Source organism: Cyprinus carpio, chromosome A5 (assembly GCF_018340385.1).
Source record: "Cyprinus carpio isolate SPL01 chromosome A5, ASM1834038v1, whole genome shotgun sequence".
In the NCBI taxonomy this organism is placed as follows: domain Eukaryota; kingdom Metazoa; phylum Chordata; class Actinopteri; order Cypriniformes; family Cyprinidae; genus Cyprinus; species Cyprinus carpio.
In genome coordinates this window covers 4,025,030-4,041,685 of record NC_056576.1, presented here as the reverse complement: position 1 = coordinate 4,041,685, position 16,656 = coordinate 4,025,030, and the positions used below count along the sequence as shown (strand labels likewise).

Below are 16,656 nucleotides of genomic sequence, written 5' to 3'. Positions count from 1 at the left end.
AAAGGCATGCTTTGTTGTATCAAATCAAAACGAAGCTTTCCAGTCGTCATCTGCTGTCCACTACAATTGCAAGTTTCCAACACAGTGTTTATTTATTATTAAATCAGTATTAAATTATATATGTATAAACTTTATTATAAACAGTTTACAACGGTTTACCATGTTTTCACATGAAGCTTTTTTGCTCCACCCTCACCTCCAGTTACAAAGAAATTACATGCAAGAACTTTTTTTTTTGTCTTGTCCACGTTCATCATCTCCACCCTTCATGATGAGATCTAAAGTCCTATAAAAGAACATCTTCTGCCTGATCTGAGAGAAACGGCTGCTGTTGTTATTGAGGAATCACAGGATTTTACAAGACTACACAAGAACAGTGAGTATATGTTTCTAAGCTTTTACAACAAGCAATTCAAACTATTAATGTGTAAATTTCCTACCGAAAATATATAAAAAATGTATTATCATTAGTAATATGCATTGCTAAGAACTTCATCTGGACAACATTAAAGGCGATTTTCTCTGTATTTTTATTTTTTTGTACCCTCAGATTCCCGAGGGTCTTATTTTAAATGATGTATACATCTCAATTTTTCTCAATCAAAAAATTGACCCTATGACTGGTTTTGTGGTCCAGGGTCACAAATGATGTTGGTTTGATTGCTTCTATTGTCCTCATTTGTAAATCACTTTGGATAAAAGTGTCTGCTAAATAGGGTGGCCATATGTGCCATTTTTACGGGACACGTCCTGGCCAGGATTTTTTTTATTGCCTAAAACATCCAAATTAGTTTGACCGATCAAAGACACCAAAGTACCGCGAGAGCGACTTAAAAGCATAAGGAGCCGTCTGCTTATGGCGTTATTTCCCTGTCAAATGTCGAGAGCGCATTATTGTAGCGCGAAAGTACATTAATACAATGCGCGAGCGCGAATCTCTCTGCTTGCGCGCGGAATATAATGTGCGGAGCTATTCTGCTCTGCTCTCTATAGCTCTCGTGAAATAATGTCATACAACGATCGATCTGCTCAGTGCAAACAGCCAAAACCTGGACATTTTAGGCAATATAGAAATCCTGGCAAGGGTGCGACCCTTAAAAATGGTCCGTATGGTCACCTTACTGCTAAATGACAATGTAGATGTAATGTAAATAAATAAATACCACTTTTAGCAACCTTTTTTTTTTTTTTTTTTTTTAAGTGGTTTAATAATTGACATTTCAGGCAGGATTGTGTAACTTGAATGTTGACTTGTTTTACAGATGAGTGCATCCAAACTCCAGGAAAGGTCTGTAATTCTGCTCAGATTCCAGCATTATATAGTTGCAATCAAGATTATTCAACCCCCTTTACCAGCAAGACATTTTGCTGCCAATAACAAAATTTTATATAGTTTATTAACACACATTTGAGTGATTCTGAGAACATTGATGAACAAGTTGATGAAAAATGAAAATAAATAAATAAAATAAAATAAATAATAATAATAATAAAATCTAACTGGGTTTAAAAATTCATGTACAAAATTATTCAAAAGTGACGTGACATACAGTGAAGTGACACACAGCCAAGTATGGTGACCCATACTCAGAATTCGTGCTCTGCATTTAACCTGTCCAAAGTGCACACACAGAGCAGTGAACACACACACACACACACACACACACACACACACCGTGAACACACACCCGGAGCAGTGGGCACACCATTTATGCTGCGGTGCCCAGGGAGCAGTTGGGGTTCGGTGCCTTGCTCAAGGGCACCTCAGTCATGGTATTGCCGGCCCGAGACTCGAACCCACAACCTTAGGGTTAGGAGTCAAACTCTCTAACCACTAGGCCACGACTTCCCCGACTACAACCACCAAAAGTCAATTTTTGTGCAAATTTTCAATTTTAAGTGCTTAGAAGCTTCTGTCTGTAACGGTTCTGCTGGTGTGCCCTAGTTGGCCACCAGGGGGCTGTTTCATAAAACAAGTTTACCAAATAAGACAGGCTTATTTCAGTTAGTCAGGCTTATTTTCACTTGATTTGGTTTCATAAAGCAAAATTATCATAGCTCAAGCTCAGTCACTGTGGCAACTTATGCTGGGAAACTAACCTGACCCTCAGCATAATAACAGCCACTCTAACACTAACCAATATAAAACCAGAAAACAGAAATGCATTGATATTACGACGCTGACTCTCTCACATACAATTATTTGACGTTATCAGTCCAAAAATAAAAATATACAGAAAATGCAACTTAAATAAATCAAATAATAATAAAAAATAGGCTACAACCAACTGTATTTAATGTATTGTGCCCAAGATTTAATGACTTTGTTTTAAGATATTTGAAAACATTTTAACGTGCTGCTACATGCGCATTCAGTTGATCAGCAGTTTCTAGCCATGCAGTCTTTCTCTCTGGTTTTATGACAGCTGTATTTTATGGTTATTAGTAGAACATTAAAACATTACAATATAAAATTACTCTTAAAAGCATTAAAAACACTAAATTGAAAGTTAAAATCACTAAATTAAAAATGAAAAGAAATAATATAAAACAGACTATATTTTATATGATAAGAGGAATACACATGAACTCATTTGAGCTAGTAATTAGGGCTGTATTAGCTAGCTTACATTTGATTTACAGTTACTGCTATCATAAAAATACTTATATTTAGCATTAAAATTCTACATGTCACATTTAATATCCAACAACAAATATTTTAGCAGAATGCATATTTTATTCAGAATTATTGAGCTTTTATTCTATTGGCTGCCATCTATTTAGCGCGCATGCGCCCAGCAGCGCTCGTTCACTCACGCAAGCCTCACCCACCCCTTACTGCAAAATGGATATATTTGCATGACTTTCTAACATTTACAAATGAAAAATATACCTGTGATGTGTCAGTTATGCACTGAGGAAAACACAATGTCTCAAATGCATTAAACGGCACAGATATTCGCTGTTAGTCATGGTGGATCGATTTGATCCATGATCGACATTAACGGCTGTTTAAGAATAAGCCTGCACATCAAATTAACATGACTCATTGAACCTGGATCGAATTTGTGAGATTGCTGAACTTAAATTGTCATTTATGATACTTAAGTACCAATTGATTTGTTAGGTTATTTCAAGTCAGGTTTTGGACTTAAATCCCCGCTTTTCTTAGCGTCTTTTATGAAAGAGCCCCCTGGTCTGGGGCAGCCTAAGGCCCCGTCCACACGGAGACGCGTTTCGTTGTATACAGGTAAATTTTGTTTCGTATAGGTGTTTCGTCCACACGGATCCGGCGTTTTGGGAGAGTGAAACCGATCATTTTTGAATCCGGGTCCCAGAGTGGATAAATTTGAAAACGCCACCCTTTCGTTTTTGTGTGGACTGCGAATCCATATATTTTCTGAAACGATGACGTTATCAGCCCATGTCTCGCCCCTAGTCACACACCGCTACGTCACATAACAACAACAAAAACATGAACAAACACTGAACGATTGTCTTTTTTATTAACTAACATTAACACAGATTAAAAAATTTATTATTCCATGTTCGTTTGAATACCGTGCGCAAGGTTTATGTGCATAGTCCAAGTCTTCATCTCCGTTTTTAGTGTTTCTCTGTGGCAGAATTACAGCGCCTCATGCTGGTCTGGCATGTATACTAAATCATTTTGTGGTTTCGCGTGGATGCAGATATTTCTTGAGATGAGGAAAACAAAAGATCGGATAGGGAAAGCTCTGGCTTCATGTGGATGTAGCCTAACTGTCAGGCTAAGCTGAGCTCCTCTAACACTGACCAATAGGAACGCATTGATATTACGGTGCTGAGTCTCTCACATACAATTATTTAACGTTATCGGTCCAAAAACAAAAGTATACACAAAAAAAAAAAAACACACTGTCTCAAATGCATTAAACGGCACAGATATTCGCTGTTTGTCATGTTGGATTGATTTGATCCATGATCAACCTTAAGGGCTGCTTAAGAATAAGTGTGCACATCAAATTATCCCGACTCATTGAACCTGGATCGAATTAGTGAGATTGTGTGAACTTAAATTGTGTTTTATGAAACTGCTTTAGTCCCGAATGGTTTGTTAGGTTATTTCAAGTCAGGTTTTGGACTTTAATCCCCACTTTTCTTAGCATCTTTTATGAAACAGCCCCCAGATGCCACTGTGTGTTCTGTTGAGCACATGGTTTGTTGTTTGTTTTTGGTGCCGTGTGTTCTCCTGTCTATTGTCAGACCTCGCCCTTCTTGTCATCTCATTATTTTTTTTAGTTACTTCCCCTCTGTCTCCCTCATTACCCTCCTCGTTTGTCTCCCTATTTATTCTACTTGTGTCTGCAGTACTATGCTGGTACATGAGTTTTATGTCAGTTAGGATTCGGGTGGGTGTGGGTGTGTGGTCATTTTATTTTTCCCTCTCTGGGTAGTTTTTGTTAGTTTTGTTTTTTCCACTTATAAAGAGCCATTCATCCTGCATTTGAGTCCTCGCTTCTTCCACTCACCCATCCCGTGACATTAGCCCTATTCACACGGGATTAGTATTACTTGGTGACCTCCAGTCATTTCTTAATAACTGCAGAGGTTGTCTGTGATCTTAATCCCGTGCAAATTGGCCATGTCTGTAATTTGTAAAGTAAAAATTCCCCCACAAATGACCTACCATATTTTGCCGAACACAGAGGTCCTGTGATAATATTAGTTCCGTGCAAATCGACATCTCTGTGATTTGGCCAGCATTTGGTGGGTCGTTTATAATTTTTTGCGGTTTTTGTTGCCTGTGTACCTTTTTATCCACCTTTGCGAAGAATGGAGCTACGTTGGAGTGTTTTGATAGTATTTTGGGGGCTGTCATATCGCTATACTACACCATACAACTATACAATTTGCAGAAAGAGAAAGCTAAAAAGTTTTCGAAGTTAATGTGTTACAAATTAATCAAGCATAAGCTTGAGATATTATTTTAACCTGGTGAAACGTAAATGACACAGAGCACAAAACTATTAGTTTCTTTTTTAAATCCATCTAACCTGACCATAGAATGGGACTTGCAAAGCCTTGACATCCGGGTATCCGGGAGATAAATCAGTAAATTTGAGTAAAATCACAGGCTTTGCTTATCCCGTGCGAATGCACCACATGGAATTTAGATGTGGGGGGGTAATTTCAAAATCACACAAGGTCCCCAGATAATACTTATCCTGCACGAATACACCAAATATCACCACTCAAATTCAAACCTGAAAAAAAAAACTTTCAGATCACGGATCATCTGTGGTTTTCATGTTGCCACCAAATATTTTCAGTGAAATTTAAATCTGAAGACTGAACAGGCCACTCAAGAACATTCTAACACCGATGCCTGAACCAAGCTTAAGTAGATTTGGACGTTTACTTTTGGATGGCTGTCCTGCAGGAAACTCCATTGACCATCAAGCACTGAAGGCATCACAATTCTCGCTAAAATGGCCTATACTTAAAATAATCCATGATGTCCTTCATACAGTCATGATTTCCACTTCATGAAACAGCAAAATACCTCTGTATCCAGACTGGTCCAAAAGGTTTCAGTTGAGTCACATCACTCCATAAAACATTCTTCCAGAACTCCACAGGTCTATCCAAATTAATTATAGCATATGCAGGTCAGCCTTTTATGTTCTTCTTGGCCATGCTTGTCTTCTTAAACTCTGCATTGAAATGTTTTTTTCCTCCTTTCATCAGGTCATCTTGCAAGTCTATGGCAGTAAATTGAGGGGGTTTCTCATTGACTTTTTTGTGCTTTTTAGGTTTTCTGGTACAACACAATTTAAATTTATGCATAAGGCTGTCAGCTGTGTCTCTAGGAACTTTGTGTTTTGGAAATATTCTTGTAGCCATAGACTTTCTGTTTCAGAGAAAGCACCGCAGGTGCTTAGGAGGCTATAGTTCTCGCCCTGTAACGTCGCTCAGAACGTAGGAAATGAGGCAGGAATCAATTTGAACAGTTTACTGAATTTTCTTCAGTAGCACAGACATACATTAGATGGTATAGTAGTTGCAGTATCAGGGTTAAATTCTTGGTATATTTGTGTGAGGCTGCAAATAAACAAAACAATACTAAATGACACATTACACCATTATTGATACAGTTTTATCAGTTGAACGTAATGTCTAGCACAAAACAAAAGCTTAAACAGGCAAATTATAAGTTATAAATCACTATTTACATATAAATTGGTACAGAGCAAATAATGCATTATCTGATACAGGAACAACACTCAAATTAATGTTGTCACAGTACCAAAATTTCAGCATTCGGTACTATTACCAGTGAAAATCCATGGTTCTCTGTACCAGTTTCGGTACAAAAGTAAAACAAAATTTGATTATACTTTCATTTAATCCAAACTGTGTACATAATAATTTTATAGGGATTTAGAATGTTAAAGTCAAGAATAACAAGTTAGCTAAAAAATACAAATAAAAGAAGCCCAGAACTGCTTTTCTGACTGATATGACACAATGTTAACCATTTGTACATTCTCTAACACGTATATTTTAGATTCACAATTCTTTAAAAAGCCTCTGGTGTGTAAAAATAGTAAATATCATGTCATCCAGTTTTTTACCCTAATAAAAGTTATAGGACCATTAAATAGTTAATAAAGAAACATAATTCTAATGTTCATTATATTAGCGTTAGCCATGCTTATGCTAACGATTAACTACTCTAATAACAGCGTTGATTTTAATCCTACATTTAAATTAAAACATTGCATAGTGTTCATAACAGATGCAAATTCATTTTTCTTCGGTTTTCTTCAGAAATACAGTAATATAAAAACACCCGGTTTAGACTTTGACACGTGCAGTGCTCATGTATATTCAACGAATTCAAATCCTTTCACCCTGACCATAGACTGTTTAACCTCTTGTCCTTCGGGAGGCACTTCAGGATCCTCCGGACAAGGACCAGCAGACTCAGGAACAGCTTTTTCCCTACTGCTGTCTGCTTACTGAATTCTGCCTACTGAACATTGCACTTATTGCACTTCTGGTTAGATCCTAACTGCATTCCGTTGCCTTGTACCTTACATGTGCAATGACAATAAAGTTGAATCTAATCTATGAATCTATGAATCTCTTACTTACATTGGACGTACATCTGCGCTTTGCTGTTTATGATGAGAGAATTCGCAACAGTCAGTGAACGGGCGCACACTTATCAAAACTGATGAGTTTGAACAATGACTCATCTGAACGCCTCTGATTGGCCATTGCATTCCTAAGCTCAACAGAATTGTGTGTGATTGGTTAAAATGCGCAACACTGTAAAAACGCCTAAAATTAAATATGGTGCAACATGAGATCTTAACTTAATGTCCTAATCGACACTGTCTATACAGTACATATTCACTTTTTTTTTTTTTTTTTAACAACAGATGTAATAGATTTAATTTGTTTGTGCAGGGGCATTTTTGTCCAATTTAGTGGCATTTTTGCCCCAAGTCCCCGTGGCATACACACGCTCCGCCTATCCTCTTGGCCATATGTGTTACTCAGCTGTAGTGCATGCATGGACTAAATGTGTGCATGTCTAAGGCTGATGATACATGGGGCAACTTTTTGAGCAATTTTGCCTGTCAACTTTTTTTGAGCAATGTTGCTTGGGCACTTTACCGTTGAGAATGAATAACAAATGTCTATCTGGATGCTTTAGAAAGGTCATGGGCCCTGTGTTTCATCTGCTTGCCCATTGGTGACAACATTGCTCAAAAAGTTGACTCATGTATCATCAGCCCAACAGCTCAAGCTACTGTAATTCAGTTATGTTATATATTTTCCAAAGGCTTAATTGTGTTTTAATTTTGTACCATACTGTACAACTTAAAAACAGCCATTTTGAATAGGGGTTAAATAATTATGACATAGCTGTATTACCCCAAAAAAAATCCTATACCTCAAAAACATCACATTATATATTGACATCATAACTTTTAATTTGCTGCTAGACAGTTTGTAGATGCAATTTTTAAATAAATAAATAAATAATAATAATAAAAAAAAATTAATCTTTAGAAAAGCTTACATCTATAAATTATTACAGTCTCCGGGGGTTGAATAATTTAACAATGAACACAGTTAATGTTTATTACAAACTGGATCATTCTGCAATCTCTTCATAATTAACTACGGAGTTAATTGTCTGCAAACCTAAAATAAAACATTTATGAAATATCAGTATGTCTGTATGTCTCCATTGCAGTGGTAAGGTGAGAATCGCACACTCTCTACATACGAAGGAGGACGAGTTTGTAATCGAAAGGAGAAAAACAGTTTTTCAAAGCCTGCAGAAACTCAACATAAACTGCAGTGAGGTAAAACATCTCATACTTAATATGTTTACTATTAGCGGTGTAATCCCAGATTACACAAAAATCAACACCCTTCGGAAGTTCTGGGCCAGATCTGCGCAACGGACTTGGGCCGGTGTCTTTTGGCACAACTGACCAATATTGGCATGGATCCATTTTTTGCATCCGGACCAGAAATGGGCCAGCTCTTGACCAGATGCAGATTCTTTTATGGTGATTTGGCCCAAATATGGGCCAGATCCGGTCCCTTTCCGTTCTCAATCTGCTCTAGTATCATGCCGGTTCTGGAACAGCTCATTTTGTAGCTATATATACAGGCCTACACACACACACACACACACACACACACACACACACACACACACACACACACACACACACACACACACACACACACAGATAAATAGAATACATATCTAAAATTCAAATACAATTCAATTCACATTTATTTGTATAGTGCTTTTCACAATACATATTTTCATGCAGCTTTATAGAAAATGCATGTTTCTGTGTTACAATTAAAAAGTAAATGAAGGTGACTGTGTCAAAATAATGTCCATATTCCACCCCAGACAGCAACATAGTGTTGGCCCAGATCCGGCCCACATCTGGCCCGCATTTATTCGACATGACGCTCTTAGACAACAAAAAGTTTAAAGTACTTTATTTAGATGTATAGACAATAACTTTACTGAACATTTTATTAAAACAATATTCATATTACTACACAAAACAATGATCATTTTGATAATTATCGCACAAAAAGCAAAATTAAACTGTATATGAAACATTACCCCAAGTAGTACAAGTCTTGTAATCAAGTACTTACTGTACAAAATATATTCACTAAGCTAATATATATATATATATATATTCACTAAGCTAAAACAGTTCTCATGAGAATGAAAAGAATCTGATTAATTACTGCAGGGAAGTTGTTATGCAACAGTTCTTACAAATGTGTGTCACCACTGTGTGCTTGAGTTGGTTTTAGATGTCATAATCTCATGCAATGTCATTTTTCAAGGGAAATGTGAGCCCTTCATCTGACCCCACAGCTTAAAGACAGTTCCCTACTTTTCATTGTCTTTAAAAAAGATTAAATGACCTATTAATGATCTAAATAAACCATAGAATGTATATGTACAGTACATAAAAGATGTTTATCCGAACAGTGCTTGGGACAATTCCTAAAATATTCTAATCAAGGGTGCGTTTCCCAAAAGCAACTATGGTCACAAGTTCTTTCGTTACCAATAGAGTTCAATAGAACTTACCAAAATCATTAGCTAACGATTCTTTTGGGAAACGCACCCCAGATCATTACTCCAGTCTTCAGCGCCACATGATCTTCAGAAATCATTCTAATGTGCTGATTTGCTGCTCAAGAAAAATTTCTGATTATTAGCAATTAGAAAACAGTTGTGCTCCTTAATATACAGTATATGCAGAAACCATGACATACAACCATTCAAATGTTTGGCGGCTGTGTGTGTATTTAATAGAAATCAATGATTTTATTCCGCAAATAGGCATTACATTGGTATAAGTAAAGTCATGTTACAAAAGATTTCAAATAAATTATGTTCTTTTGAACTTTCTATTCATCAAAGAAGCCTAAAATATTAAATAAAAATATTTTTTTTAAAAATATTTACAGGAAATATTAAGCAGCAAAAACTTAAAATAGGACATTGTTATTTCATGTTATATTAATATTTCATAATATTACTTATTTTTTGATCAAATAAATGCAGCCTTGAGGGTCTGCAGAGGCTTTAGTTAACACAACATTAACATTGATGCTAGTCCATCACTAATTACCACGCAGCAAACTTTAACATTTAAAATTAGGAGAAGCAGTTAAAATTCGTTAATTACGTATAATTGCAAACCTCTAGACGTCTTATTCATGTTATCAAGCCCTCTATAAGAGTTCGCTAACATTACAGTCCAACACTGATCTAAGGAGCAATAAAAACACCAAACCTTTAAGTTAACGAGTACACAACATAATAAGAAATTCATTTATTAATAGAACAGTTTGATCACACCGTGTGACTTACCTTGGTGAAGTTTTTGAGGTAAGAGCGTACAGACTGTGGCTGCCTCAATCGTCATCTGAAATCGAGAAGAAAATGGGCGTATCGATCCTGAAGTATTGATATATCGATACTGATGTGTGAGTATCGAAATCAACAATAAAAAAAAAAAAAACAACAATAATAAGTTTTATTTACCAACCATTGATTTTGTTTATTAACAAAAATAATAATGATAATGATAATAATAATGCGTACAATATGCATTGAATTGGACAAATAACCTGTGTTAGTGAATAACTGGGTAGGATAGAACTATTTTCCTGCTCATCTGAACACACGCAAACGCTGCAAGACAGAACTAATAAATCACTGAGAGCGTTCACTCACTGCTGACAGTGCAAACAGGGCTGCGTTTCCCAAAAGTATCATAGGAAAGCACTGATGCTTTTGGGAATGCCAGCTCAGAACAATGCTTATCAGAGGACAGAAAAAAAAACATATATGTTTGAGTCATTTCACAATAAATAAACAAATAATCCTAGCCTACAGTTTGTGCAATAGCATTTAGCCTATTTAAACGGAATGTTAAAAAATCATATTGATCATGTTCTATTCTGTAGTATAAATCACTGTCAGAATAAAAAGGGTTGCTTTTTATGCATGCAACAGTCTGTCACTGGTAGTCCCTTATGAAAATGAACAATGGTGGTTTTACTAAAGTGACCGTAGATCAACTATAGTATTTGAAAATTTCCGTGGTTTACACTAAACATATTTAGTAAACATATTTTTACCACATGTAAACAAAAAATATAACCTAATAAGTTGCAATTAAGGCATACTGAATGTTAAAATATGTTTCAGATATAAAGTAAAGTAGATATCATTACCCATTTTACTCTTAGTAATTTAACAATTTAATAAATTTCATAATTAAGTTCAGTTTAGAAGTACACAGGGCCAGCCCTATAGTGTTTTGGGGGCCCCCATACCTACAGTTTCACCTTACCACCCGCATCCCATCTCAATGTACACATCCTACACTGACACCTAATTGTAAAAGTTTTACCAATTTGTTTTACTCAATATATTTATCTTTCAAGAAATAGGTAGGAAAATATATTTGGGTAGTTGTCAAATATTCAGTCTTTTTTTTTTTTTTTTTTTTGGTAAAATACTATTCCTGGCCCTTCAACTAATTAAAGTTGTCCGTGGAGTTTAAAAACAGGATATGGTATCACACTGGAGGACAGTTTTCAGTGACATAATGTATCAAGTTTATATGCTGTTAGAAATATATGGATGAAAAAATTATTGCCAATTACTAAAATAGACACTTGTAAAATTATAAAATAAAATAAAATTTATAAAATAAAAATTGTATGCTTTCCTTTTTAATTTGTAAAAGTTGTTATTTATTGAACATCCTTGAGACAGTCACACAATAGGACAATTTTGAGATTTAGTTCAAAAATGTAAAAAAAAAAATAAAAAAATAAATCTAATAACAAACTTTTTATTGTTTAATCAAAGTTTTTATAACAATGGGTCCATGTAAGACAAATACATTTTGAATGATACTATTAATTATTTAAAAAAAAAAATTATCTTGTGTGACAGTGAAAATGCCATGTCATGACAACAACCCATTTAAGCAAACTTTTTAAACTAAAGAGTTTAAAATTTTAAATTAAAGAGTTTAACGATTGCTTGAGAGAAATGTAACAATCGTGACATAGCCGCCCCCCCAACTTTAAACTGATTTATTTGAACTTAAATTAAGTTAAATGTACTGTTGAGTAAAATTCATGCTAATTTAATGAGATCACACCAATTTCATTTGACATATTCTGTGAATGTTCCCTAAACATAATTCACTCTTGTTGATCCAACCAGTGTTGTTGCTGTTCAGACTGGTGCCTTCGTGCAGAGTTGCATGAGTTTTCTTTATTTTTATGAAAATGAAAAGTCCTGTTAGAGTTTAAGTTTTTAATGTTTAGTTATTTTGAACATTTAAAAGAGTACAAACAACATAAAATGATGTTTTTTTTTTGTTTGTTTTTTTTGTTTGGTTACCATTGTGGTGAAGAGTGGAGCTTGTGCTTAGGTTGTCAGTAGCTGTCATACACACATAAATGTTCTATGACAATATAGACTGTGTAAGTCACGTGTTGGCTTTCAAACTGATTTCAGTTATTCTTATGATAATGCAACAGCCAACATAACACTTGTTCACATGCTAAGTACAATATTTGCAGCATGCAAGTAATGATCAAGTAAAAATGTTCTCATGACATTAGCACAGTTCCCTATCTGTCGGTCACTACGAGTTATGTCGAACGACATATGGGGTCTCACTTGGGAGTAGTGATGGGATTTATGGCTCTTTGAGGGGATCCGGATCTTCGCGATCCGTTCCTTTCAAAGAGCCGTTCAAAAGAACGGATCTTTTGGCTCTTTTTAAATATTTAGTCAGTTTTAAGAAGCCAGCTTGGGGGCATCTCAGTTTATCCTGGAAATAATCATTGGGAGGAATGATGAGGTGAGATTTGTAGTCAAATAATTAAAACTCAGATATCCACACCAAATATCTGAGTTTGAATTATTCTGAAATATTGATTATTACCTCAGTTTGTCATGTGTGGACTATATTCCATAGGGTTGCACAAATCCCTCTGCTTAGACAGTGACATCACTATTTTGGATTTACCTTTAGTACAAAGTGTGTGTGTGTGTGTGTGTGTGTGTGTGTGTGTGTAAAGCTACGTTGACTTATGTTATTCATACAATACCTACTCACAAATAAACATCAAAAACAAAGCCGGCTGCAATGAATTTCTGTGCAAAACAGCTTTTTACTACAAACACTTCCACACAAGAACATTTTGATAGAAAACAAAACATATTTAAAGTAGATAAAATTAGAATAAATAAAATGGAAATGTCTACATACTACAAACTATTACTACTGTAAACTTTGCAAATAGGACATCAGCCCCTTCAAGTCAACACAATAACAAAGTGGGCTACCCAATGACAGAGGCACGCAGGGTTTTTTTCCACTGGAGTACTCACGTGAAGGATGCGTGCACAATTAATAACTAATATCATCACGCTATAAAGGGTTGGCCTGCGCTGGGTGCGCCCCTCCCCCTATAACTGTTCTGTCTCGCGGAGGAGCTCATTTGTGTGCATCTGTGTGAAACACGCATAGGAAAAAAAGAACGACAGAAAGAACGGCTCCCCTCCAGCCGCGACTCGGCTCCCATCGTTCATGTTTATGAGCCGTTCAAAAGAATCGGTTCGTTCGCGAACGTCACAACTCTACTTGGGAGGCCAATCATCTCTGAGTTTAAGAGAAAACGCCAATGAAAACTGGCTAGTGGATTTTACATACCTGAGCCACTCCCCGTGCCTACGGGTATAAATAGGCGACAGGTGCATCCACTCATTCAGATTTTTGCTTCGCAGCCGAGTAGTTGATGAGCTATCTCCAGTTCATCTTTGTGTTTGGAAAGTCTGTTTCCTGGTCGGCGTGACGGCGCATTACAGCGGTGTCCCTGCAGCTGTGATTCCCCTGGGCGCTTCGGCTAAAAGAGCAGTTTCTAAAAGAGCAAATCACGGACGATTCGCGTCTTTTTCAAGATGCCGTTTCGTCCGTGTCCTTCGGATGCGGTCGTTCCCTGTCCTCGGTTGACGGTCACGAGCGTTGTCTGCAGTGCCTGGGCGTCCAAACACGCTGAGGCAGTGCTCGTGGATCTCATGCGTCTATTGTGGGCGTATGAGCATGGCATCGCTGCGATCGCGTCTCTCACTCCTCAAGGGGAGTGCAGCAGACCCCTCTGCCGCCACCCGTCCCGGTTTCTCTGGCTCGAGCAGGGGACCGCCGGCTGGTGCTCTAGGAGATCTGTGGGTGACAGTGAGAGCTTCTCCGCCGGGCCACGCCCCACGGACCTCTCACTCCTCCCGCAGCGCATGTCCCGTGCCGTTTGATTCTGCTGGGCCGTCTCATGGCGGCCCCAGCGTGTCTTTCGGTGGGCCGCCTGAGGATCAGATGTCGATTGCTGCATCAGGGGATGGGCTATCGGCCTCTGAGGATGAGGATTCGGCGGGGCTGCCCCCCTCGGGTGTTGCCGCTGCTGCCGAATCTGACTTAAAGTTGTCGGCCATGCTTGCCCGGGCAGCCGTGAGCATCGGGCTGGAGGTGACTACACTGCCCAGCCCTGAGCGCTCGCGGCTGGATGATTGGTTTCTCTGCGCGGAGCGCGGCTCACAACCGCATTCTGCTCCGGTTCCTTTCTTCCCGGAGGTGCATGAAGAGGTGACGAAGTCGTGGATGGCCCCTTTTATGGCCAGAAGCTGCTCGTCTCCCTCTTCCATCCTCACCACCCTCTACGGCGGCACAGCCAGGGGGTACGTGGAGGTTCCCCAGGTGGAGAGGGCGGTTGCAGTGCACCTGTGCCCACAAAACGCCGCCACTTGGAGGAATCGTCCACGTCTCCTGTCCAAGGCCTGTAAGCTGTCGGCGGCTCTGGCTGCCAAGGCTTACAGTGCTGCGGGCCAGGCAGCCTCTGCCCTGCATGCCATGGCTATCCTGCAGGTACATCAAGCCAAGGCGCTAAAAGCAATGCACGAGGCGTGGTACCGACCCGAGGATGATGCAGGAGCTGCGCACGGCGACTGACTTCGCCTTACGGGCGACGAAAGTCACAGAGCGCGGTCCCTCGGGAAGGCGATGTCCACATTAGTGGTCCAGGAGTGCCATCTCTGGCTAAACCTGGCCGAGATGAGAGACGTCAACAAAGCTCGCTTTCTCAACGCTCCCATCTCCCAGGCTGGCCTGTTCAGTGACACTGTTGAGGACTTTTTCCAGCAATTCTCTGCAGTACAAAAGGCCATTCAACACATCTTGCCCTGACTTGATCCTCCAGCTGCCACCATTCTGTCACAGGCAGTGCCTCAGCTTGCTCGTCGCCGCGGGTGCCCTCCTGCACCCTCCACACCAGCTGCGCCCCGTGCTGAGAGTTCTTCGAGGCCGGCGCGTCGAGCCCCGCGCAGGAGAGCGGCGCCCCCCGTGTCACAGCCAGCCGCTAAATCCTCTAAGAAGACGACGAAGCGGCCCTGACACGGGCAACTCGGAGACGTGGGAGACTGCTCTTCAGGAGCTGGCGGAGACAGCGCCACTCCTTCCCCCGGAGGAGGGCCGGGTGGAGAATCCTCAGTTTTCTTTTCTTTCTGTTCCGCCGCTGGTCCGACGGCCGGTGGCACCCACATTTTCAATAAAAGAGCAATTTCCCTTTCCTTCGAGTTGCAAGGCTCGTGGGTTGACAATGAGCGACGCACTGCCTCCTCATTCTCACCTACGACGCACCCTTTCGCCAGTGGCCAAGAGGTTGCGGGTCGGAGACGCAACGCCTCTCCACGTGTCTCTGGCCAGTTCCTCCGGGAACAGGGGGAGTTTTGCTCTGATGACTCAGAACGCGATGCTTTCTGGGCCATCCAACACAACTCCCCATCGCTGCACCACTGCGGGTATGTCGACTGTCCCTTTGGTGCCACTTGTACGGAGTTTGGGGGCGTGGCTTGTGCTGCCCAACCCATCACGCTGGGTATTCAGACGGTTCAACTCGGCTACGGGATTCAGTTCGCCTGGCGACCTCCCAAGTTCTATGGCGTTCTCGAGACTTCAGTTGCAGCCCAGGATGCCTCTGTCTTGCGCGAGGAGATTGCTGTCCTGCTGGCGAAGGATGCAATCGAGCCGGTCCCTCCAGCCGAGATGAGGAGCGGGTTTTACAGCCCCTACTTCATCGTACCCAAGAAAAGCGGTGGCCTTCGACCTATCCTGGATCTGCGAGTCTTGAATCGGGCCCTGCACAAGCTCCCATTCAAGATGTTGATGCAGAAACGTATTATCAAATGCGTCCAAGCCCAGGATTGGTTTGCAGCGATCGACCTGAAGGACGCATACTTTCATGTCTCGATCCTTCCTCGTCACAGACCGTTTCTGCGGTTTGCATTCGAGGGTCAGGCATGGCAGTACAAGGTCCTCCCCTTCAGGCTCTCCCTGTCCCCCCGTGTCTTCACGAAGGTCGCGGAGGGCGCCCTTGCCCCACTCTGGGAAGTGGGCATCAGGATCCTCAACTATCTCGATGACTGGCTCATTATGGCCCGGTCCCGAGAGGAGTTGTGCGATCACAGGGACTTCGTGCTCCGGCACCTCAATCAGTTGGGGGCTTCAGGTCAACCGA

General features: G+C 39.8%; 1 pseudogene; it reads left to right on the top strand.

The window, feature by feature from the left end:
• The first annotated feature begins 229 nt into the window (after window positions 1-229).
• LOC109097844 overlaps window positions 230-16,656 on the top strand; it is a 41,516-nt pseudogene continuing 25,089 nt past the window's right edge.